The 27658-nt window shown below is 34.3% G+C and overlaps 1 protein-coding gene across 1 annotated transcript in view; it reads left to right on the forward strand.

The window, feature by feature from the left end:
- The window catches only part of PRLR (prolactin receptor), a 153801-nt gene that overhangs the window by 6427 nt on the left and 119716 nt on the right, over positions 1 to 27658 (forward strand). The window contains exons 4-6 of the mRNA XM_077790214.1: positions 11416 to 11496; positions 12539 to 12631; positions 13917 to 14004. The gene's annotated coding sequence lies outside the window, so the exon portion shown is untranslated. The remainder of the gene's footprint in view (positions 1 to 11415; positions 11497 to 12538; positions 12632 to 13916; positions 14005 to 27658) is intronic.

Here is a 27658-nt window from a genome sequence, read left to right on the forward strand (position 1 = left end):
TATTATGTTAGATTTCCAAGGTAGTGACACTAAGCATTTTCTTTTCATTCTCCAGAGTGATGGTAGAAACTGTTAGAGTTGTTCTTTAGGGTCAATGGCAAAAATTTATTCCTTTTGTCCATTTGAGTCATGTAGAGAGTAGTAGGCCCAAAACCCCTTCAGTACCTTTCCTGCAGGTATTTTGTAAGCTCTTTGAATATGGATGTTTGGTACCTGCTGTCTGGACAGATCAGTGTCTTTGCAGGTTACAGATTTCAAATTCCTTTCCCTTTGGGATGATAGATGTCCTGCTTTATCCCAGAGAAATGTTGTCTGAATGAATTTTGAAATTAAAACTGAAGAAAAACATGGTTGGGCTGTCAAGCGTACACAGAAGCAGTTGGTGAATACACCAGCTTTAAAAAACCTTATGACTGGAAAGAGTGTCTCTTTGCTAAATACCTTGGAAAACCATTGATCGTGTACCTTAAAATTTGCATAATTATGTCCATGTTCATATGTAGGTTGTTCTTTATTCCAAACATATGCTGAAGGTTCTAACTCATTTTACACAGTTTATATTTGAAGTCTAGCACATTTTGTTTTGCCCTTGGGTTTCAAAAGCTGTTTTTTCATGTTAGGATCAGCTAGTTGTCAGTGTGTTTATCCTTTTATGCAGAATGAATGCTCCCAAAGAAATTATATCAATTACAAGTTCTTTTTTTATTGGCAGAGGAGCAGCATTTGTCAGAATGAATCATTAACAATAGTCGGAATGCACTCTTTTCTTCCTGCCTCCTCTGAAAACCTTACTGAATTTGAAGTATCCTTAATCTGGGCATATACTCAGGTAGCTCTGTCTTCATTGTCAGTAAAGAGGTGACTCTTTGATCTTTTCAGTGGTAGTTACTGACATCAAAGCTCATTCTGCCTGGTATTTTTATACCATATTTTTCACCATACTGTTGCTCCTCTTTGGCAATAACAGATACCGATGCTCAGGCTGCACTATTCAAAGCAGCTTTTTCAGCTGCAGTAACAATAGTTTAGATACTGGTATTAGATATTTTCTTATAAAAACACTAACAAGTTGTTAGTAGAATTTCTTGTTTCTTTGTAATTCTGTTCAATAGAGGATTTGAAAATGTACTATAGTCTTGAGTAGAATTCTTGCTGTTCATAAGAATTTAATAAATTCTTTCTTTTGCATTTAAAAAATTTCCACATTTTCTGTGGAAAGAATTCTCTTGCATGGTAACAAATAAGATATGTAAGTGAAGTCAGTTTGATCTATGTTTTTGTCAGTTTACCATTGGATAGCAGCATAAATTTCTTTCAGTAAAGTTGATACCTGCTGCAGATACATGACCAATACATGCTGCACAAATCAGAATAATCTTACTGGAACAGAACAGCCCTGGTCTTCCACTTTGAGAAAAGTGTCTTTCCAAGATTTAGGTGTCCCATTTTTGTTTTCTAGGAGTATATAATTTTTTATCATTGCATTTGGAATAAGAAAAGGTACAATGCTATAAAAGGCAGGCACAACTAAATTTATTTTAAATAAATTCTGTGCTTTGGTTTTAATTATTTTTTTCAATGGATTAATGCCTGATGTTTATTAAATGGACCAGGTAAAGCATAAGAAAAACACTTCTAATTTTGAAACAAGAAATAAATGTATCTGACAGATTTTACAGCTGATACAGCATCAAATTAATCCCATTTTTTATATAGGTTATGAAAATAAAATTTAATAGTATACTGCATAATACGAGACATGGAACCTAAGATGCACATAATTCTGTTTATGCAGTTACACAGCTGCTGCTTGTAATTAGCTGCCTAGGGAACCTCTGTTCAACAAACCTTTTTAATGAGTGTTTTTAACAGTTTGATTCCATGGTAAGAGAAGAACTGGATATAGAGTGTCAAACATAACTAAAATACAAATAAATGTAGATTCATAACAAAAATTACGTATAGATTGCGTATAGGTGTGCAAGCACATGTGTATATGCTTTTAAGTATTTTTTAAACATACAGTAATTTTGAAAGCTCTTTTGCGAACACAGTTTTCAGTGTTTCAAATTATAAAGAAACAAAAAATAGTGATAGCTTTCTTACTGCTGCAGTATAGTTTCTTTCCCATAAAGTTACTTACTAAAATAGGAAAGAAAAGAATTACTTTTTCCCCCTGAATTTTAAATGTGACTCACAGTTTTAATGATGTTTTGCTTCCATCATGACATTGTTGAAATTTAAGTGATTACAGAAATACAACTTCTTTAAACATTTTCTGGGTCACTTCTAACTGAAATGCTCTATTATCTTCTTTTCTGTTGTCCAATGCTATATATTATTTGGATTTGTTTGTGCAAAAGGAAGAGAATGACTATAGCATTTTTATTAAATATTTCTAGCTTACTTCTCTGGAAATAGAGGAAGTAATGTTGCTTTTCTCATGAGAATTTCTGACACCTAGATAATATGTTTCTTTTGTCCCCTTGACTTCTGTTTTTGTGAGCTACTACTTCCAGCATTTTTATAAGATTAAAGTAGGTACTTCCATCCTGTGTATAACATGTTAGCATGTAGAACAGCATCTCCTAGAAGTATAGTTTTTCAGTAATTGTAACTTCTTGTTTTGTTGAACCTTGTAATTTATTATACTCTGAATTACTCAACAGAAACTTATAGAAATAGTTAGGTTTTCTTTCCATTCATCTTTATAGCATTTTTTTCTCTACGATGAACATATTGTCATCAGTGAAGAAGACTTTCTTGTTGATAATTTGTTTTTAGGTAGGTTCCCTTAGACTGTTCTAAGTATGCAGGTGTGGTTCAGCCATGGCTTATGATGCCATAAATTGTAATGTGGAATTTAATAAGCAGAAAAAAACATGTTTTGCAAGGTGATGAATGACAGGAAATTCAGGACAAATAATGGAAGAATAAATGATGTAAATAATGGAGGTGTCAAATCTGTATAAGTAGTTAGTTGTGATTACAGTTTGGTCTAGCAAGAGATATTTGGAGATATGTTACTTAAAGGAGAAAACAGTTTTGAGTTGAGGGACATTTTGGTTTTAATCCAAATCCAGTAAAATACATATGATAGAGATGTGAAATGAATGATAATGCTTACGAGAAATTCTTACAGGATTCTGTTAATCTGCTGAGAGTTCACTTGTCCACTTACCTTTTAACAGTCTGGGCTAAGGTGTAGTGGCCATAACCTTTAAGCATGCCATTTAGAATTTATGCTAACTTGTAATAGTGATCCATATTTCACTTTTTCAAAAGTTAATCCTGTCATAAGACACTGCTTCCTAATTACCTTGATGAGAAAGTTAAAGTTGTTCTCTTTATCCTCAATGTGATACTGACCCTTTCTGGCTGGTGTCTTGTCACCATTTGGACTCTGGACTATTTCCAGGCAGTTGAAAGACTTGTCTCAGTTTCTAAGTTCATTTTCAGAGTTGAAGCATAAAAGGAAAAATGGAGGGAGAGAAAATGTAAATTATTTCTTATTTTGCATGCATTGTCCTTGTGTGGGTCAAGAAGTTCATAAGACAGCTGTAGATACTATGACATATTATTCTTTTTGCAAGCCTTATTTATCCTTTTGTTGTAGGCAATCAGGTGTAGTGTGTATTCCACATAGTCTGTTTAATTGTAGGTCTCTGGAATAGCGTTTCAGAAATAAATGGAGTATTAATTCAAACCCTGTTGTGTGAAAGAGCAAAACTACTAAACACAAAAAATAGTAGAAGACCTACTGTTATTCTTACAGAAGTTCCATTTCAGGCCCTAGCTGCATCTTAATATTATTTCATAACAGAAAGCCTCTGCTTTCTGTTATGATCCCATGTTCCTCTTCCTTACTCAGCTGATACTACTATAATTTTTCACTGACCACTGTTCCTGTAAGCTTGTAAGTACTTGGAAAGCATACTAGCTTAATTTCTACCAGCTTTTGTTTTCTCTTATGCAAGACCTGCTTATTGTCCTTCACATTTCTTTCTGCTCTCTCCTCTTAGTTGTCTATTTTCTTACTGAACAGAGGACTTTTTTTTCTGCTTTACTTAGTTGAGATTCCATTTCTTTTCATGTGTATTTCATATCTCAGAAATACTAGAAGACCAAAAACTCTTACATATGTTAATAAGTCTGTAAAACTAGCTTGTTTTCCACAAGGGTTTCATATTACAGGTGCCTGGATATGGCACTTGGGGTGATAATGGTGGTGCTCTGTTGATAGTTGGACTGGATGATCTTAAAGGTCTCTTCCAACCCTGATAATTCTGTGATGTATGAATTTTACATCAGATCTGGCAATGTAAGTAGAAGTTCTAATCAAAATATATAGGATACCTTCACAAAAGAAAGAAGACAGTGTATGAGTTTAGGATAATTCTGCCCTATGATTATAGAGTCAGCAAATCCTATCACCAGCTCTTTAACAATCTGCTGATCTATGGCAGCCAGAAAAAAAATATTTACAACAAAAAAATTATGTGTAATGTTTAACTTGGTGATCAAAGAAGTTAAGCCTAAGGTCCTGTAATGCCATGCTTATGATTTTGTGAAGTATTGTCATTACTGACAGCTTAGAAATGCAGGTATATCACCGTTACAATTTTTTTAAGATAAACAGAAATCTGTTAACAAACTCCTTAGTGGACCTAGATTTATCACAGTGTTCTCAAAAACTGCCAAGGTATGATAAGCAGTTTCATTATGTAATATGAGTGCATGAAACACATATGTTCCGTATTGCTGGCACATTGAAATCTTGGAAACATTTCACCACTTTCAAGCCAGCAAGTATGTAAAGCAGTAAGATAAAATCATTAATAATCAAGTTCAGGATAGAGATTACACAATCATTAGTGAAGTAATTCTCATTAAAGCAGTTTTTCTGTCTAGGATGTGCCTCACAGAATAGGAATGCCACTTTCCCAGAGCATGTCAGCAATGAGTAGTAACCCTGAATGTGAGCAAATTGGAGCAAGAGGTTCAGATTAATTTTCTTTGGGGGGGGAAAAAAAAAATCACCATTTTTTCTAGAATCTTAGGTGTGAAGCTGTGTAAAAAAAAAATCAGTAAAATAATAAGATAGATTAAGCACAGGCCTTTTAATTCAGACTCCATTCATAAGCAATAAAAAAGAAAGTGTTTTGAGAGATAAAAAAGAATTAAAGGAAGTGCATTCTATTTGTTTAGCTGGAGAACATGAATATATTTCCTTACTCAGTCCTTAAAATGTTAGTAACCTAAAAATCTTAAGAAATTATTTAATGATGAGTTATTTTAATGGGAAAATGACCACATTTACCATATCCATATCTCAGTCACACAAAGACTTAAAGTGACCTTGTTTTTCATATTCCAGTAATATATCTTTTTATATTGATATGAATCCTGAGCAGAACAGATAGGTAGTAGTTGATTGTTGAGAAACAGTGTAATCTGCTTAAAAGCATTTCTATTTTCTTCTAATATTTTGGCTACAGTACTGTAACACTCAGTGTGAAGACCTGCTTTCAATCAAGTTGTAAACTTGGGAAATTTTTTTTCATATATGTGAACAATTTTATTTTGGTTCTTATGTGACTTAATATTTTTTAATTTACAATTTTAGATTTGGTATAATATGAAATTCTCTCTTTTTGTATTATGGGCTTTTTTCTCCCCTAATTTAGGATCTTGATCATTAATCAATCCATTTCATATTCTTTTTTTAAAGAAAATAAAATCAAATGCTGTGACACAAAACAGTAGTCCTTGCAACAAAATGACAGCAGTGAAATCACTAGGAATCAGTTTGACTTGACATTATGATCAATATGCTGGATCTCAATTGTGACAGGTTTGGTCTTCTTATTGCTTATATAGGCAGATTATGGGTCTAAATGAAGTAGAAAATTATACGTTGTAATTTATACGTATTGCTAGTAATTACTGTTTATTCCATTGCTATGAGTCAGAAATCCATTTAGGATAGGAGTTAAATACAGAAGATGCTGATGCCTGAGAACATGTGTGAGATGAAGGTAAAACCATATTTTCTAAATTGTTGTTTTTACTTAGTTTAGCATTTGACTTTTAGCATGCGTTATCTGGTAGGAGCTAATTAGTTGATGTAACTTGGGACTAATTCTCAGTGTGTTATGTACAGCTGACGCTGAGCTATCCATTTATTTTATTGTCCCTGCAAAAATAGGATGTAGCCTATTTTTCAACTAAGGGACAATCTCTGAAATCACGTCTTAAACTAGCAGTTGTAGCAGACAGAGGCCATATATTTGTTGTTGCCTGAACTGTGCTGCTTTGGTGATCTGGGCCTGCAGCCTTTTCATTGGTATTAAGTTTAATATGTTTGTTGCAATTTTGTAGCACCATAGAATGGTTTGGGGTGGAAAGGACCTAAAAGACCAGTTCCAACCCGCTGCAACTGAATTGTTTTACATCATTGGAAGTGGACATGGTGTTACCATATTTTTCTTTAATTTTAAATTAGACTGTAAGATGTTTTCATAAAAGAAGTTAAACTATAAAAGAATCATCAGTCTAATGCTCTCCTGTCACTTTTTACGTATTATCTATTTCTCACTTTGATCCATTTTTATTTCTCACTTTGATCCAAATTTTATACAGTCTTTAAAATTTTACCTGTACTTTTGCTGTTGAGTTACTTTTTGTGCATACCTTAGCTTCTTGATTTCCTTTGACTGTTTTTATATGAAATACTAAATTAAATATTATTATGAATAGACATGGTTTTCTATATTTTTGTATGTTTTTTCTTAGTTGCTTTTTGTTTACTTTTCTTTAATGGAAAGTTCATTAACTCCCTGGGGTTTTTTTTCCAAGAATATGGGATTTTTTGCACACATGCTAATAAATTTTGGAAGCAGATGATGTGATTATAAAGGCAGATGCCTATTTGCATTATGGTGGGATTTTTTTTAAAATTGATAGATCATGCGTGTAAATGTTTTTATTATTTCAGAATAAATTTTAGTGAATATATGTTTTTATGTGTACATATATCCGTGTCTATGTTACATATGTAACTCACGTATATACATAGTATTATACCTTTTGTGTTAAGCTGTCTCGTTATAAATTTGTAGGTTAGAGTTGAGAGAAAATACTCACCATTACCAGTTTACTGTTGCAGATGATTATTTTAGGTCCCTCAAAGAATTACCAGCAAAGGTGGTGGCCAAGGCAGTTTTAATATTTAAGTGGGAGTGCAGCAAAGTTCATCAGCAAGATTCATTCTACTTACTCAATGGTTAAAGTGCACACAGGAAAAATTGGATAAGAACTTAAAATCAATCTTCCTAAAACTAAAATTAACCAAAAATTATCTACCTAAAACTAAAATCAACCAAAAATTATATGTGTAGGCTGAGGATGGAAAAATGTCAGGGAAATTCTCAAATTAGATGCTTTTGCATCTTCTTAACAGGCTGAGCCTCGAGGAGTGGGGTTATCAGTCCAGCATCCATTGTCATTGTAACTGGTCCTCCAAGTTCAGCAGACTTGCTGTGAGGTGCCCCACTCAGGGGAATTTGCTGATCACAGACCACTGCAGGCCAGAAGAGCTCAGAATTTTTTATGAGATTGCAAAAGACCTCTAAGATCATCAACTTCAACCTCTGACTGGTCACCTCCTTGTTGCTAGACCATGGCACTTAGTGCCACATCACGTTATTTCTTTAACACCTTCATGGATGGTGATTCCACAAATTCTTTGGACAGTTCATTCCAAGAAATTCCAGTCTAACAATCTGTTCGGAGAATAAATTCCTTCTGAAAGGACATGTCTGTTTAGGACCACTCTTTCTAGAGTCATAAGAGAATTGGCTTAAGTCATAATAATCTTCAATCTTGGCCACAATTCAGGTAGCAAGTTGAGTTACAAAAATGTTGTTCAACTGAAGTTGTTATTCAGACAAGAAAAATAAGTTTCCAAAGTGGTTTGTGCTACACAGCACAAGTTATTGAGAGCAGACAATATTTCTAATAAGCTCAAGAGCTTAGTCCATGTGCTGTTGGTCAAGGCTGAGGCCTTATGAACATTTCTGAGATCACAGTGCAGCCAGGAGGAGTGCACCACCACACTTACTCAATATTTTCTGATTACTGTATAAGATATATTTTAAAAGATACCTTTCCAAAAATAAAAATGTGAATGACATGCAACTTGCAATTACTTTTCTTGGCCCTGAGAGAAAATCTTTATCTTCACTTGAACAGTGGTCACTGTCAAAAAAGGAAAGAACAATAATATTGGAAAGGGAAAATAAATTTTAAACTGGCATAAGAATCTGCTTATTTTCAAACTTGTTGAGGATTTTTTTTTTAATAATACTATATTGATGTTGGGAAAGAAATAATCACTTCTACTGTCTTTTAAATATTTTAAGTTTAGCTGGTACAAGAATGACATGGTATTGTGTAATTTAACTGTATATGAGGAGAATAACCTGCTCTAAGAGAAGATGGACTGTCTGTTAATTGCTTTTTCCTGAAGTGAGGTACATGATTTTTAAATCAAGGAAAAACTTGATGCAGTCACAGCCATAAAAAATGATTATTTTCTAAATTAATAAGGAATAGTATACCTGTAAGACTACTAAGTTAGCCTCTGAGGAACATGAAAAGAAGGAGTATGTGTTAAACGCTAAGCAAAATGTATTTCCTGCCTCCAGTGCACAGTCTCCTACAATCACTGGAATTAATATTCCTATCAGGCAAACACAGCCATGCAGTCCCAGAATGATTAGATAAATAATTGGATACGGAAATTGAAGTCAATACAAACTAATTTCCATTTACTTCCTTTACTCATTATTTGCATGAACAAAATAGATGGTGAATTTATATTCTAATGGTCAAGTCTAAATGGCTTTGGGTAATGTTTTATTTATAGAGCACTTGATTGCCCATAAGGTGAGTTAAAGTGCAAATTATGGTCAGGGTTAAGACTGACTTTTTCCTAGCTGGTAAAAGAGCATTGGTAGCCAGGTCTGGGTGAATCAATAAAGTGTAAGGTAGTAAGAGGATTTTTGCTTCTGTACTTCAGACTGTCCCCCATATGTGATGAGTCAGACTTTGTTCTTGGAATCTGAAGAAATGTTTGCAATTCTGGAGTTAAAGCCAAATTGGATAGCATGATGATGATAAATCTCAATCCATTAAGTATTTGGTCTTGATTTTGAAGAGATGTATGAGTGGACTATTTCCTAGGCAGCTTCCTTTTAATACTGAGGAGCATTTTTGGAGTGTGATTGATATGATGAAATGGATCTACTCAGGAAGAGTTATTTTGTGAAGGTTGAAAGCTGAAGAGGTGTTTGCAAAATCAACAGTGATTTTGGTATATATGATGCACTTTTTATAGTACACATGCTATAACTGTAGCTTTTTTTCTAAATGCATCTTTTTCTTTTCACTTTATATAAGTCTACCTGGAGTAACAATAGAACCAAAAGGGGAACATGAAACAATTGTATCATTGAACAAATCCTCTCTAGCAATATTAGTACTAGTTATTGGTATGCTAATCACATCAGTAGTGATCTGTAGATAATGCCAGTTGCTCTTCAGACATCAAGTGGGCTAAGGCTTTGTGGCACTTAATATTAGAAATAATTCATGTAAGTTTAAATCCTCAATTGCATGTTATTATGGATTTGTTTGTGAAAAAAACAGCTGCACCTTTTCTTCATCTCTCTTAGTCTGCCATTTGAAATATGCAGCAGAAGTTTTCTGCACTGGGCAGCATTATCAAAAGTTTTGTACGTGTAATTATACAGTCTTTCATTATTTGTTGGCCATCTTCTCTAATCTTTGAGATAGCAGTGAGAAAAACTATGCATGTCTGTCTTTGCAGATAATATTATTTGCATTCATAGTTATCACAATAGATAAATAATTTGTGGGTGAATTACGCAGCAGATCCATCATCATCACACTTCCAAGTGTAATGGGACAGAAATTTGGCTCTTAGCCATCAAAATGACATGGCTTAACTAATGTGATCAGTCTTGAAGCAAATTGAATCAAAATTTTCTTTCCCCAGTGAATAGCAGTTCCAATGTGTGTTCTAGGCAGCTGATATGATAAATTATAAAATACTTTTTTTGTACCATCCAGGGATGGCAAATATGGATTTTTTGTACCTTTCACAGAAAGAGATCTAAAGAGCAGCTTGTTCATTTCTCCTTCTTTGGGTTTTTCCATTAGGGTATCTTCTCCAAGATAGTGAGCTAATTCCAGTAAAATATCCTCATGAAAGCCACTTCAATATCCATTGAAGCCACCTTTTCTAGAAGTGCATTTTTGTTGAGTCTTTTGAACTTTACCACAAACCTTTGCAAAATTTAGGTCTGCTGAAAACTGAACCTCTTCTTACTGTTAAATAAAGAAGAAATAATATGAAAAGACCTGTACTGCAAGAGTATAGTATATGTATTGCATATATGAAAGTTAATATACAAGGCAGGAGGTATCCTGCTGCTTCATATTAAAAAGTTAAAGTTAAGCCACTTTCCATTACAACTATAGTACTTCGGTCTCAGAAACAGGTTCCATTCAACTGAGGTGATTTTAAGAACAGAGTGAATGAGGAGTGTAGGATTGGGAGCCATTCAAAGGACAAGAAAGAAAGAAGACAGTGGATGATAGAGAGTAACTTGGTTTGAGGGGGTGGCAGGAGTGACAGAAGTTGGAAGAGTGTCGCTTGCTAGTCAGAGTGAAAGGAAACAACAATAACTGAGATGTGATAACAGAAAGGAATGTAAGAGATCTGTACTGTTCTGGAGATTGAAATAGAACAGCCTAGGCAAAGCAAACTTGAAAATACTGCATTTCCTTGTGATACTTCCTGTGATTAATTTGTGCAAGTAACAGGAGTTTCTTACCTATCACTAAAATTCCATTTTTTTCCTCAGTTGAGAATCCTTTATTTCTTACTAACTTGTATGCTTTATCACTGTGTGTCTTGTTTTTAGGCACACCCAGCATCTTATAGATGAGATGGCTACTGACCAGTTGTAAATATATTTATCCCTCTGCTTAGGAAGGGATGACTTCTCTAATAACATTCAGAAGACTGACAAAGGAAGCAAATACATTGTTGGAATATATTTTAGCTCAGGTCTTTCTGGTTCTGTCACTATTTTACAGAATGTAAGAACATCAAGATTGCAAAAAATCAGTTGATACACAGCCAGCAAAATTGAAGAAATTTTTTGTGGGTTGTTTTGGGGTTTTTTTTAGTCATTCATATGGGCTTTTATTTTTCATTAGGATGTGTTTAATAATTTCAGCTCATTGAACACTACATTCTTGAACTTTTCAGACATTGGCTACTGGATAATTAATAATCTCAATATAACCTATTTTGTTTTTAAGTTAACAGCACTGAAACTGCTATAAGTATAAAATTCCTGGCATGGAGTTAATTGTGTTATTTGATTCTGAAAGTGAAAAAAGGTACAGTATCTTTAATACTGTTTAAACTGTCTCTCAATATGAAAATGTAATAAATTTGTTGCAATGTAATAAATGTGTTCATTGTATAAACAATATTTGTTTTATAAACAAGTCTAGAAGAGTCTCACTCTTCAGTAATGGAATATGCCATGTAAAATTTGCAAAAATTTAGCAGCCTTCTCAATGTAATTAGAGAAATGAAATCTACATAAAGTCTTAGATAGCTTGTTTTAATCACTTGCTATTATTGAGGTTTTAGTGTTCTCTGAAATGACTAATTTTATCAACCAGAGACTATCACTTGATATTTACACATATTTTACAGACTGTGTAAGACTCTGTGTAGATTATATTTCTCCACGTGCATCTAGAAAGGTGATGAAATTTTGAAACTTCTAAATGGCATATACCTTTGCTGAAGAGTTTGAGATGCTGCTAGGACTGATTTTAAAACAAAACTGATTTTATAAGGCTTACTTTACTGGGAGAACAGTGAGGTCAAAAATATGTCCATGCTTCCTTGTATGATATACTGACCACAAAATCAACTTCATTCCTTTCTTGAAAAGGGGCAAAGTATGCTGTGCCTTCCTAACTCTACAATTCAAAAAAAATATTCTCATGTAGGAGAAGTATAAACACCAAATATATAGACAAGCAGGTAGTTAAACATGAATTCCTACTGTAAAACTGTTGAGATTAGTGCAGATTTCTTGCACGTCTTTAAGTAGTTGCTGCAATTAAGAGTAATTATGATAGAAAAATAGAAGTTGGAACTGCAGTGATTGTAAACTTGTATGACAGATACATGGAGATGCTGATAATTTGGGTTCAGTTTGCTATTACTTCCAATAGTTACCGCAGCACACTTGAAAAGTCATCATTAAATATGACAAAAAGAAAAATCTGTTAATCACATTAAATATTACATTCTCTAATGCTGGAAGCTCCATCAGTTTTTAGGAAATTGAAGATTTTATGTCTAATTTTAGTGTCTGTGTCTAGTGGTCCCTTTTTAACCTGTGCTTAACTTTCCTTTCAGGAAAAGGAGCCTGAAAGAATATGTAGAGATTTTGAAACAAGAAGTGTTGAACATATCCTTTTCCTGTTCAGGCCACCAGCTGTGCAACATGATGTAAGTTATTTAACCACTTTGTCTCTTTTTTTTCCTTTGTAGACAATGAAAACATGCTATCTTCTGAATGTTTAGTGATGCTTCGTTTTGATTAAATTCTTTAACAATCATGGTGAAAATTTAATTTTAAATTGAATTTAATTTAGTAGATACAAAACATGTTAAAAGATATAAAAGATGTTTTGGAAAAAAATGTAAATTGAAACCTTCTTCATTACTTTTTCAGCTAAAAATTAATTAGATTTGTGATTTCATAGGAAAGAAATCAACGTATTTTGAAATAGAAGTTATAGAGAATATGGGGAGATACCAGAGTCCTTAGAAGAAAATAAACATTTAATTCTGTGTATGAATCAGAAAAGTCTGACAAGTTTCAGTTCAGTATCCATGTTAACACAGTATTAGCACAGAATATGTCTCACAAATGCAATCTTTCAACTGATCTGTGCTACAGTATGATTAATATACATCCATAGTAACTTAAGGAAATAGTCAATAGAATTTTTAGAGGAATTTCTTGGCTACCTAGATTGGTGAAATCCCCTCTGCAAAAAAAGAGGAAATAAATAAGTTGTTTAGGAACAAGAAGTGGGGATTTGAAATCCTGAGTAGCACGTATTTGGAGGAAATGTTCATAGGTCTAATGATTGTAAGTTAACTCATATGTGCTAGGAAAGCCACTCACTGAAGTCCTCATTGTAATAAAGTATCAATTGTGAACAGTATGTTGTTTGGAACTTGTATTTTAGTGTAACTTTTGTTGTTTTCCATACATTAGTATTAGTACAAAGGTATTTTAACATAATTTCTATCTTTATTCTTACATGACTATTGCATGGACATAAGGACTTGGGGAGTGGGTGTGAGCATGAACTCCTCTAGAGTGGGTGTGAGCATGAACTACCATGTGAGAATCTTTCTTTTAGTCATGATCTAACCTTGAGTGTGCTTGTGTTCTTTCTGATCATGGTCTTTTCCTATTTCTTATTCCTTCTTCTGTTGCAGGAAGGCCTGTGTAGTTTTAGCTTTGTTTTTATCCTGACCAGTATTCCTCCAGAAGGAATGAACTTAAAATTTTCATTGTTTATTTGCTAGTAATTCTTCTTAAAGAATTTTAAGCTTAGATTTGTCAGATCAGTCATTATTCTTTTTTTAAGCATTTGTAGCTATTTCTTTTCTGTGTTTTGCAGCTGAAAAGGTGCTTACAAAAATTAAGTAATTAAGTTTTAAGATAGTTGTGAAAATTAGCTTTCTTTCCTAACTCAAGTCTTTTTCATTTGTACAGACGTAAAATACATGATGTGAGCACAACCATGTTTGCAACTGTCACCTGTTTCAAAGAATTTTCTAAGAATTAAGTCTTGGGGTTTGCCGTAAGTACTTTGCGTAATACTGTTAGCTTTCTTTCTAAATGTAGCTGTATTTCTTATAAAAGTCTAACTCCTACCTGAAACTACATCATTAGGGCTTAAAATGCCTAATTAATGGCTTGGTTGTATATTAACTTATTTTTTAAATGTGTAAAATATTTTATAACAGTGATTTCTCAGAGCATTGATAATGCAAGCTGCTCATAGTCTTTACAGACTGAACACTTTTTAAAAATAATCCAGTCTGTCATTTTCCAAAAGCCCCTTAGTTTCATTTCATTATATTTTCAATGTGCCCATTTTATGTGGTTCAGTCACCTGTGTAAGTAACAGCTTTCTCAGAACTGAAATGAAAAAATAATTACTAACAATTTTGTATAAGCATTACTTCATTACTTTTATGTATACTTTTACTTTATAATACTTTATTGTATTTATTACTTTATTCAAAATAGCTTTTCACGATTTTAGTGAAAAACATGGACCACAAGGAGACTAAAGTACAAATGGTATTCAATAAATGCTCTTACTTCAAATAACTGTGGTTATGTTACTGTGCCTGCTATATCTTGCTGATCACTGTACTGTCTTAGCATCTAAGAAAATTGATATTGTCTCTTGATGTTGCCCTGTTCTTTTAAAAGTTTTAAAGTTGTTTTAAAGTTATTTGAAAAGTTTTATATGCCTTCTGATGTTTACATATTTCTACTGGAGTTTCTCATGCACTGTCATGTAAATAATGATTGTTTTACATTCTTCTTTGTGGGAGGGGAGAATTGATGGACTGTTGGTTTGACCAGTGTGGTTGGAGAGGTGGCAATTTCACCCTCCAATCCACTGTAACTTTTAGAATTCTATATATTGCGAAGTCAGAAATAAAACTTCCTCTTTTTCTTCTTTTAGATCTTAGAGTGAGTGTGTGAGTTATTTCTTGTGGTAGTGTGACACTCTTACTGCATTCTTTCAATGGTTCCAGTTTAATTTTTTTAGTTATGTATTTATTTATTTATTTACTATGTAGTCTGTAGGAAAATAAGTCAAATTATACATTCCACTTTTTTCTGAAAGCAATAGAATTGATAGTTTTTTCAGCTTCCCGAATTTTCCTAAATTTACAAATGTGGGCCAGTCAGATTGAACTCTTCGTCATTGTTTTTTTTGGGAGTTTAAAAACAAAACTAAGTAAGCAAAGCCAAAAAGACCCCCCCCAAACTCCACAATAATTTTCTTCACATTTTAAGTCGCTGTTCCTCAAGATAGAAGGTCAGTGACATGGGAAATTGTCTTCGTAGTTGTGCTAGCCCAATCTTTTTTGTCATGTAAGCTTGTACACTTGAGGTATTTGAAAAAGAAAATTGAAAACTGATGTACAAGTATATTCAATAGGAAAATAATTATATGAGTGAAGTGCTGTATTCTTGGTGACCTGTGTTGCTTGGAAACAAACTGCTGTTTTGTCAATTGATTAAATCCTTGTCTTCTAAATGTTTTTTACTGGAAAGTCCATTGCAATGCCTGACTCAGGCTCAGCCATTCCTCCATTAACCATGAGGTCAAGCTACTGTCTCCTTTGTTCCTTTCTTCAGTCTAGCTTCATCTCAGCTAAAACCACTCAGACACCTGTCAGTAGGCATTTCTTACATAATGTTTCAGTTATTAGTACTGAATTTACCTGGTGCAAGTTGAGTTAGAGCACACATGATCACATAGAGCATTTTTATGTTAACCAGTGCACACATGAAAAGAAAAAACATTATTTTGCTTTCATATTAAATTAGTTGATATGTGGCCAGTTAAGTAATCTACCACCAGAAACTTACCCTGTCTGCATTGTTCAAACAAATTTAAACTAATGAAGTAATTTTATTTATTCTATGAGTTGTAGTACTGCATGCTTTTGGTGAAGTACAAGAAATTGTCTGGCTAGATTTACTGTCTCAGTGGGGTTTTTTAATATTAGTTACCAAAGAAAATTTCTAGATTCTTCCATATTCAGCTACTGATCTAATGCATTTGTTTTCTCTTGGTTCGCACTTTATCTTAATTATTGTGAAATCCTTTTCTTAAGCTGAAAAACATAGCCATCATCCATATGTATTTATGTTAAATATTGCTGCAGTGTGTAGTTTCTCACCATCTCATTTCTATATCCACCTTTAAACTTGTTCTCAAATTTGTCACTTTAGACACGAGGTGGTCCCTCCCTTTCTATGCTGGCAATTACTGCCCTCTTTTTAAATTTTGAAGTGGTATTTTTTTTACATTCTCTCATGTTGTCTTTCACACTTGGTAGGAATTTTTATAAACATTCAATAATTCCTTTACATTACATGGCTTCCTACTGTGACTTTTACTCCCATGTACTCACTAATTTAAGAACTGAGTTTCAGACGTATTCAACCTACTTAGGGAATGTCCTTGAAGTAAGTAATAGTAACAAGCTTAACAGAAGATCTGGAAGATCTTCACAGCTTTTATTTTTTTACCTACAATGACCTATAGAAAATAGTATTCAATAATATTTTTTCAGGTGGGATATACCTTAAACCTGGACATCATATGTTTTTCTGGATACTGTGGTGACTGCTGTTGTGTTGTCAGGGAAACAGCCTTGTGCTCAGTAGGCAAAACCAATGAGGATTAAGCAAAGCTATAATATAGCTAAGTCCCTGTGACCTTAGCAGGATCAAGATCTGTCAGTTCTTCACTTTGCAAGTGTCCCTCAGGAGTGAGGGAGATATGCACAAGTAAAAGCATACCTGCAGTATGCCTGGTATAAGTATCAGACTTGGAGTATTCTAAGAAGTGAATGCATTTCTCAGTTAGATGGATTAAAAGGCTCCGTTTGTGTAAGTAAAATTTTTATCAACTAAATGATAGAGTTTTCATGTGAGCTATTAATGTGGAAGAGATCATTAAATTATGATGAACTCTGGAGTCTCTTCTATCTTTGTTGAAAATTCACACAAAAATATAGCCGTATAAAAGTACATTAAAGTCACAGTAATAAGAAACAAAGTTTATAGCACTTTGGGGTGTGGAGTAGTTGCCAACAGTTTTCAGCACAGTTCTTCTTTAGTAGTAAATATTGATGCATGTGTTACTAAAGTAAAACCTACAATATAGACAAATAATTTCATTCCAGTTTTTGTATTAAAAGAAGTTAAACTTCTTTTTAATCATTAAATTATTTTTGCTTTTTCTAACGAAAAATAGACTATTATACATTAGTTGAATTTTCATAAAAAATAAGAATGAAGGAGCAACTACATTTAACATGGTTTGGCAGGATCTCTGGAGTTTATTGTTCTTTTCTTTCTTGTATTGTTGTGTAACATCAAATGTGATTTAATGCCTTTCTTAATTAGCCCTAAGTTTTAATTATTAATCTGCATTATCAACCATTATATTTTTAAGTATCTTTTGTGTTACATGTCCATTATAAAAAAAAAAAACTTAAAATCAGTATTAGTTCCTCTGCAGACAATGTCAGATGAACCTTTTTTATTACTTGTCCCAATGTTTTGTGCTGAGAATGAAGCATCTGACGCAAAGTATGAAATGAGATGTCTGATTATGATAATTACTTGATTTCTAACATTACCTTGTGATATATTTTCTTTCTTAGTGTTTTGTTTTTACCTTTAGGTTAATCTAAACCTCTGGCCAAAGCCAGCCAGCGTTAATTTGGTTACTCTTTATTTTTAATTTTGGTTATTCTTTCCTGCCATCCCAGTCCTTTTTATCAGTGCTCCTGCATTTCATTATTTTTATATCTGATTATTTAAAATAATTGGGCTGACAATACTTGTCTCAAAAATATTGTCTTTACCATTTCATCGAAGTTACAGGAAAATTCTTTGTATAATAAATAATAAAGATACCTCATATCAAAGCGAGTTCAGGCTTTTTGCAGCATATTTGAAGCCATTATAGAACACTTGAAAGTGACCTGATTTCGTTGCTTCATTTCTGAGAGTAGCCACTTTCCTAATATGATATTTTCTATCAGAACATCAGGGGAATAAATGAAGCAAGAGGACAATGAAGACTTGTCTGCTGCTGTGAGTTTCAATATGATGTCAGCCTTCTTAACTATGTAGAATGCACAATAGAAAAGTTAGAGATGAGAGCATATTCAATACTTTAAATATTTAATGTTCACATATTTAAGAATAGAAAAACATGAAAGTTTTTAGAATACATGCAGAAGTTGACTTAAAAGACTGCAGCATAAATTCTGGGAGAAAAATGAACAGAACATTAATTTGCAAAGTTAAAGGATTATGAAGCATACCTTTCTCATTCCTATTTCTTCTTGTATTATTAATTTTTTACTTTTAGTTTTCATGTCAGGTACAAGCTGAATACTTTTTTTAATATATTATCTGCATCTCAGACTTTTTCCCGTTCTTGCTATTTCTTAATTTTTACAAATAAATCTGTCTTTATTTTCTCTCGGTCCACCCTCTATTAGAGCTCACTAATATGAATGACCTTGACTAATACAAGTAATCAGTAATGACTAATTCAGAAAACAATAAGTAGAATCCAACTCCTTTTTCTCTTTTCTTTAAACCAACTAACTAGTTTAACAATGTTCCAGTAAATTACTGCAAGTTATCTACTACCCTGCTGCTTTATTGGATAATCTGCCATCCTGAACAATTGTGATAGCAGCAGCAGCCTCCCCAGTTGTTTTGTTTGTAGATAAAGAGCCAGATCAACCTTTCCTGGCTCATGGAGTGTGTTAGGTGAATCCAGGACATGTCATCCTCCCTGTACATGTGCCATGCAACAGATCCATGAGTGCATAACAAGTCTAAGATATTTCTGAAGCTGTTGATTTACAGCAGGCCATCTGTGCATGGCCCACAGCCACGTGTCCAGGTGTTCCAACTTGTTTGGTAGATATCTGTTCTTCCTTGTCAAATGCTGGCAAATACAATTTTCTCATTCCATTTTAAATTGCTGGTGTAACTTTGGTCCGTCTATTCTAAATACAATGTGCCATGGGCATCTAGTTTCTTTGATCAAATCCAGATATGAATTCAGAAGTAGTCATTGGAAAAATATTCATGTGAAGTCAGTTTAATTCTATAGTATCAATATGCGGGAGACGAGAACTAGACTTGCAATACTTCAATCATGTCTGATTTTTCTTCCTCTTTCAGCTTGACAGTACTGTAAAATACAAGAACAGTATACAAAATCAAAATGTTGACATTTGTAATGTATTGACAACAAACCTGAGAAAAAAAATGAGGGTATGGAAGACCTCAGGTGTTTAGTTTGCTGCTGCTGATGTCAAAAGACTGAACAGAGAACTGTAGTTTTAACAGTAATAGTAGTTTTAACCATAAGAGTAGTTTTAACAGAAATTAATAAAAGCATAGTGTCCAAGCTCTAATTTAGCTGGTGGTCTTCTCAAATTGAGTTCTTGTGAATTATATCCCCATAGATTATGGAACATTAATTGCATTGCTATTACAAGTTTATGTGTTTATCTGAATGGTCTGAATTGATTATTTCTGCACTGCATTGTAATATTTTTAATTTGGAGTATTGTACATTAGATAAATATTTAAATCTGTATATTGGATGCTTACTTTTTCTATGATTTTTTTTTGTAATTTACTTCTAGACTTCTGATCTACATGTTTAAGAGTTATATTTCTCATTAGGGTAACTTAATAGCCATAAATCACTTTCTGAATATGTTTGGATGAGTCCACCCACCTGTGTAATACACTTATTCAGATTATGAAATACAGATGCTATGATGTGTGTATTAACTGATGTGTGGTTTCCTAAAAAAAAGGACATATAGCAATATGCTGTTGCCCATCAGTTTTAAGACAAAGACTGTCAGCCACAGCAGCTACCTGTGAACAACTAAGTGTACATTTAGTAGATATTTTTGTGCCACTGCAGTAATAAGTAGGAAGGGATTGGTAATCCTAAGAGAAATCAAAGACACTAACAACTAATCAAGAGTATCTCATCCTTCTGCAAATTCCTTCCCCTATTTTTTCTATGGAAGATGATGCAAGATGTTTATATCCACATATTTGTACTTCCTCTACATACTTGACTGCATTTTTTGTCGTTTGCTCCATTAGTATTTATTTTGCTATTGTTTTGTATACAGAAATAATAAAACAAATAGAAAAATAGCCATAGGCTTTAATATGTATGGATATTATTTAAAATCAGCTCACTGTGGGTGTGTTTTTTTGTGTAAGTATGTGTGGTTTACATATTCATTTTCAATTTACAGCCCAGTTTTAACTTAGATGTAGAATCAACCCAAAACATTAATAATAAGACTGTTATCGCTATCTTTGAGTTCATATCCTCCTTCAAGTCAAACTCCTTGACAGCATTTCTTGGTTTGAAAAGATAGGTCTCTGCTAAGGAAGGCAGAACCTCTCTTGAAATGGAAAATGTAAACCCCCTCCCTCTGAATTATTAAGGGGCTCTCAGGCAAAGATCTGGGAGTAGTAATAACAGTTCTTTATTAGAAAAAAATAAAATTGCAGTAATACAAAACAACACTGACAGAGTCAGAATATGACCTGACACCCTGTGGGTCAGGTTGTTGGCAGCAGTCCCATTAAATAGCGGCTGCAGCCCTCCTGCAGTGACAGGTGTGGTTCTGTTGAAGCAGTGAGCCTGTAGAGGGGTGTAGTTTTCCTCTGGAGGTCCAGGGGTGGTGTAGATGGGCCTGGTCTTCCTCTGGAAAGCCAGTGGAAAAGAAAGCTGCTCCTCTGGAAAGAGGCTGCCTGTGGTGTTTGAAATGTCAGATTATATCAATGTCAGGTAGGAATCCTTGGCTCCTCCCCCTGGACGGAACATCTCACAGTGGGATGATGCAATTTTGTCACTCATGCAGTGACACTCAATGGCCGGTTAACAGAAGATATCTTCCCAGAGAGAGGATGGGTTGTGGAAGAGATAAAGAAAACTGCCCCACCTGGTTTTAACAGGTGTCCCAATTAACATAAGATAACTGCCCCACCTCTAACAGATGGCAATAGAATACACACCCCTGGCCACATCTTGCATTTCTGACCTAAGTACACAGCAGCAGTAGTTAATCATGTTGCATTGAAGCTTACTGTTATCCAAAAGCAGCATGCAAGCTAGACAGTGCTTATGGGTCCTCCCTTATGGCTCACTTCATCTTTCAGGCAACAACAAATGATGCTCTCAAGCAGGGAGCATTAGCAAAATGCCTCCTCCCATGCCTGTCCACATCCTAGCTTAGCAAGCCAGAAGCTGCTGTAGATGTACAGAACTGCAGAGTTGTAGCTCTGCACTGAAAGAAAGTGAAGTGTGGCACTCACAGCTGACTATAAATAGGGAAGGTGCTTCATTTCAGAATCAAAGTAGTTTGGTTTAATTACCTGTTAAAGCTGGTAATACTTGTCAACAATGCATGACATGCTACCTTATAATATAATTTTCAGACAGTTTAAAAAGGAGATGTTTGGGGAAGTCTCAGTGCCTGTTGGGCTTCTTGATCACTTGCTAAGTGTTGTGCAGTTTTGCAGATTATTGATTGAAACTATATAAAACATGCAATAGTTTTCCACTGTTACTTTTATTTGAAGCACTGGTATCAGTTTAATGTTTCAGAAGTGATCGCATCAAGTCCAGAAAATTATTAATAGAAAAAAAAAAGAGAAAATTCAATTGATTTACTAACATTCTTTGCTGTTTGAAAATTAGGTAAAGCTGAGTAAATACTGGTGATGCTTCCTCTGAGAGATACTATGTTCTTCAGAAGTAATAATATTCAGCCTTCTTCAGCCTGAGAAAAACACACGGAGGATAATTTGGATTACCAGTTCTGCTTTTTAAGGGTAGTAACAGGTCCACATCCCGGAAGGTGATTATTTTAGTGCTTGATGCTTAGGATTTATATTGAGGTGCATGGTTGCTAACATAAAACTGTTCTACTTCCTAGGGACAAGGTATTTAAGTCCTTTAAGGTACAAAAACACAGAAATGGCTGGACTGGATCAAAGCTGTTAATTTTTCATATATTCAGCCTGTGATTCGGGTTCATAATTCATTCTACACAGAAAAAGGCAAGAATATTGCATTTACAGAACAATCATCTTAATGAAGAAAATTTTATGTTGGGATCTTGCTTCTTGTGAGGCAGAGACTGCTCAGTTGAGGGCAATGTAGAAAATGAAGTAATAGTGAATGTTACTCTTGAGTAAAGGTGAACAAGAAGGAAAAAAATACAGAGAGGCTTATAGATTAATAGTGGCGCAAGTAGCCGACAGTGTCTTCTGAATAGTCAGTATTCGATGGATACTGCATGAGAAAGTACAAAAAAGAAATTGGATAAAATTTTAGGGTGTGGATATGATTGCATCTGTTGAGAACATAGGGAGGACCTTGAATATACTGTAAGGGGAAGCAAGAGACTTTTGGGATATTGAGTAATGTTAATTGCATGTCCTGATACACAGCTTAGTTCAGTCGTAAGAGTACTGATATGAGGTATCTGAAAAGCTCATATCATGTTCAGCCTGATAGTAAACAAGACAAGCACTGCAATGCTGACTTCTAGCATTTCTTTTTTCACTTTGGTATTTACAGTTTCTGACTCATAGCAGCCCAGTATATTTTCACTGCATCATTTGTTGTCCACATTGTTATCTCCTTTCTAAGTTACAGAGTCTAAGACTTTTTTTCTCTTTTGTATGGTGTTTTTTTCTACACCTTTCCTTGTACTTTTAATGTTGTATTAAAATTCCTGTGTGAATTCCTTCTGTTATTTTTGTATTCTTGTTTTGTTTGTTTTTTGGTTTTTGGGGTTTTGTTCTTTTTTGTTTTTGACTTGATAGAGAGTTTTTTTAACTGAAATCAGTAATACTAATATAGATATGTCTTTGATTTCTGTAGTGCATACAAACACTGATATAGCTGTCCTCCATTTTAATTCTTACAGCATTTGTATTAAAGAGGGGGATTTTTTGTTATTAGGTTTCTTTCTTAGTACATGCACTTGAATTAATTTTCATTATAGGTACTGTAGTTGGGTTTTTTCTTTCAGGATCTACTGAGGCTGTAGTTACCTAGAAAATTGTATTTGCTAATGTGATTTTCAAAGTGGAAATGAAATCTTTGAGTATTCTTTTGATTATAGAGCTGAGCTCAGATACAAAGCACAGTTAACTTGGCATGTCTTACACACCAGTGCTTGTGAGATTGGACTAGAGGTTCTTGCTGTTAAGTCAGTGTTACTTGTTTCTCCCAGCGGATTTCTCTTTGAGGTAATAGAACTTCTAAGAGTTGAGGTTAGAAACACTCTATTTAACAGAATGATGTGGTGTTTAGACAGCCAGAATCACAGTTAGAAAAGCAAATATATCTCATCCAGTCATCCCTTTAGTCAGATGTCTGATATGATCGTAAATGTTCAGGATTGTGAAATTCAAGCCTACTGAATTCCTTAGCATATCATTTTAGGTGTATTTTGCAGATCCTACACTGTCTAGCAGGGCACGTTCATTACACACAAGGTGAATGTCTCCCTGGGACTTTGTCCAAGAATTTTCAAATTATGTAACTTTTGAATCTTCTAAAAATATAATATGCAACCTTCAGCAGAACAAGGCGGAAAAAAAAAACTAATTACATGCATATTTTGCACTGTAATAGACACAAGTGATACTACCCTACTTCTGCAAGTCAAACACATGCTCTTCCCTCTAAAACTCCTTTCAAATATTAGACTTCAGTTTTGGCAGACACTTAGACAGGTTATAACAAGTATTAGGTCTGCCGGAATGACAGATATTAGATACTTAAGTTCCTGTTTTACTGACTATGTGAGCCACTCATAAACCTTAATAATCTGGCATATGTACATGACTCTGGTGCATGACATTTTCTTAACAAGGTTCTGTTTAAATTTCCTATCTATTCACTGGCATTTTGACAATCCCAGAAACAGGTCTGGCAGGATTTTTTAAAATATATATTCTAGTCTGTTTTATAATGATGCAACTTTTTTTTCCGTAGTAATGTTCAACTCAGCTTTCCCATGCAACTGTGTTAATGTCTTTGATTACTTAATTTCAGGTAAAAATTCCCTGGAAATTTCTTTTCCTTGGCATGTCTGCAGTCTGTGTACCTTGATGAAAGGAACTGGGTAGGATGCTAGCAGCCTGAAAATATTTTCCAAAAATGTAAACAACTGTGTTTCAAGTTCTGCAATTTTTTGATTGCATACCTCAGTTGGAAGGGACCTACAATGATCATCTGGTCCACCTTATTATCACAGAATCGTAGAATAGCTTATTTTGGAAGGGATCTTAAATATCACCGAGTTCCTACCCTGCTGTCATGGGTGGGGATACTTTTCACTAGACCAGATTTCTCAAAGTCTCTTCCAATCTGGCCTTGAACAGCTTCAGGGACTGGACATCCACAACTTCTCTGGGCAACCTGTTCCAATGCCTGACAACCTTTCCAGTGAATAATTCCTGCCTGGTGTGTAATATAAATGTACACACATTTAATTTAATGACACTCTCCCTTGTCCTGTCACTCCAGGCTGAATATCCTCAACTCTCAGTTTGGCTCCAGCACGTGAGTCCTTATGTTGGAGAGATCAATGCACCATTCCAGGTAGAGTCTCACAAGACCACAGCAGAGGAGGAGAACTGCTTACTACTTTCCTTGATCTTCTGGCCACATCATTCTTTGACAGACACAGCTGACTCTCTGGGCTTGCAATCACATGTCACTGGGTTAAATTGAACTCCTCATTCCCTTACAACCCCATGTCCTCCTCCATAGGTCTGCTCTCAATTAATTTTCCCCCCAGCCTGTGTTTGTGCTGGGGATCACCATGACCCAGGTGCAGGACCTTGCACTTGGCCTTGTTGAACTTCACAAGGTTCACACAGACCCACCTCTCAAGCCTATCTTGTACATGTCCAGTCCCTCTGGATGGCTCTCTTCCCTCCAGAGAGGACCACACCACACAGCTCGGTGTCATCAGTGAACTTGTTGAGGGTGCCCTCGATACCCTGCCCCTCTTACCAACAAAGATGTTGAACAGTGCTGATCCCAACACTGTCTCCTGAGGGGCACCACTTGTCCCTGGTCTCCATTTGGGCATCAAGCCATTGATTATAATTCACTGAGTTCAGCCGTCTAGCCCATCAAGATATTCAAGACTGATTCCTGTTCTTAGGACTCTCCAGTGGTTCTGTTCTCTTGCCATGAAATCTCTTCCTTTGGATTTCAGCATTTTCCTAAGCATTAACCATCTACTGATCACACTGATTTGCTGTCCCTTTATAATTTCAGTCTTTACTGATAATTTTAAGTTTGCATAGGGTCTAATATAACCAATTTTTACTGAGTACTATTTAAATATGCAGTGAATTTTACTTTTTCTGAAGCAATAGAACTGGTAAGGCTTTGGGTTTATGGTCTTGTTTTTTGAACAACTCTATGGGTCTTGAGAGGATATGATTAAAAGCTCTATTATTAATGGAAGAATGAATATACCAGGATCACTGAGTGCAGAATTTGTACCTAAGTTCTGCTCCTTCTGTATATTGACTTTCACTCCTTTTTTTCTAACTGTGAGTATTATTAGAAGATAGTCTAAATTTATAAATCTGAATTTTCATCTGTTTAAAATCATGATAAGTCCTTTTGAAATAATGCAGCCAATTGCCTTGTTGGGTTTAAAAAAAGAATAAAAAACCTTACAAAAAGTATGTCTATTTTTGGAAGATGTTTAAATTAATAATTATTTTCTGTGGTATGAGAAACCTCTATTTAGTAGAATAATTACTTTTTGCAAGTATATTATTAGTTATTTATTATTGTGGCTTCTTGATAGCATCTTTAAAGAATAATTCTGTGTATTCTTTGTCCAAGTATATTTATGACATTTTTTCTATTAATTTCCATAGTTAAAAAATACTTGCATTTTCTTTTATTCATCTTCCTTATCTCTCTTAAATTCCTTGCATTCCATTCTGTAGATTACTTCACATGTATAAATTACTAATTACTTGTTAAACTATCCCTCTCAGGAATGTAGGGATGGGTGATACAATTCAAATTTTGTTATTGATGCTGAAACAAAATGCAATGCTGTTGAATTGATTCTAATAGTTAAGCAAGAGGCACAGTGTTAGGGTCATAGATTCACAGACTCAGTTTCATCGGAAACACCATTTAAGTTCATAGAGTCCATTAAGTTGTTGAACCAGTAGCAAAAGCAGTAGTTGTGAGGGAATGAGAGCGCTAAATCTCAGGATACTATTGATTCAGTGTTTCTTGGTTTTGTATGATTTGTTACTTTTCTAAGATACTGCTGAAATAATTGAATGAATTGTCTGTTTAGTTGGCATTTAATATTCACTTATCTTGTCTTGCTCTGGCTGTTCTGTTCTGCAGCTTTTCCCACAGTGAACTGAACTAATTTGCAATGTTGTCAGACTGCAAATGAGTGGGAAAAGGAGCTAGTACTTATCTTACATTTAGGGCTAAAGGAGGGGAACCCAGGCATGTTACACCTGCTTTAGAAAATGCTGCAATTGAGATGGGTTGCACATCAACACTAATAATTTAGTGATTTAGGAAGTGTGTCCCTTCAAAACTACTGAGTCCTTTTCCTTTAATTGTGGCAATTTGCAATAGTTAATTTTGTTATTCTGTTCCAGATCTTCTACTGTTACATGCATCTGAAACAGATTTTCCAATATATCTTCTGTAAAGAAAGCTCCTTCTGTTTAGTTTTGGTTTTTTTTTCTGACAGCTTCTCATGGTGCCACTGAAAAGTCTTCAAGACACTCATAAGCCAATACTCTTTAACAAGGTCACTCATTTGATTAATTTTTTTCTTCAAATTAAACGCTAGATTGGTGAATATATCATTTTTTTTGCGTTGGACATGAAGTAAAGGACATGATGGACACAGCTGCATATTAGTTCCTTAATATAAATTTGGATTATGTTCTGTACTTTGCTGAGTACTGACTCAAGAGCTTTTTCTCCACTTGTGGGTTTCCTGACTGAAGTCACTGAAATAATCCATTTTAATATCATAAACTTTTACCTCACAACACACCTCTATGTAATTTACCTGGTTTACATCATTGTTTGCTTCTTGCTCTTAGGTTTCTTGGTCTCCCACAGTATGTCACAGGCACAGTCACCATCTTAGGTCCCCTGTCAGTATTATAGTCTTAAAAATCCTGTGCTTTCCTACTTAGGTGAGAAATCGCAATCCATACTAATCCTATTTTCTTTATTAATCCAGTGAACTTGTTTATCTGATTTGATTCAGGCATTTTAGTGTTTAACACTACTCCTCTGTTGCAGCAAACGTTTTCATATGTTTTGTATACTGATCAATAAGCTTTTAATTTATTATTTTCTTTCACCATGTTTTTATATGTTTCCAAAGTTATTAACATAAATCATACCCAGCCATTTTGCTTCCCCCATTGCATTTCTTGTATTGTGCTTTGTATGTGTTTTCATATGCTTGGTAGTATTTTTTGGAGTTACCATGCCATACTATTCTTAGTTAACCAATGAACTGAATCCTCCTATAGCTGCAAAACAATACAAGTATTTAATTTCTTTTGCTCTTATTTAT

Source organism: Lonchura striata, chromosome Z (genome assembly GCF_046129695.1).
Source record: "Lonchura striata isolate bLonStr1 chromosome Z, bLonStr1.mat, whole genome shotgun sequence".
Classification (NCBI taxonomy): domain Eukaryota; kingdom Metazoa; phylum Chordata; class Aves; order Passeriformes; family Estrildidae; genus Lonchura; species Lonchura striata.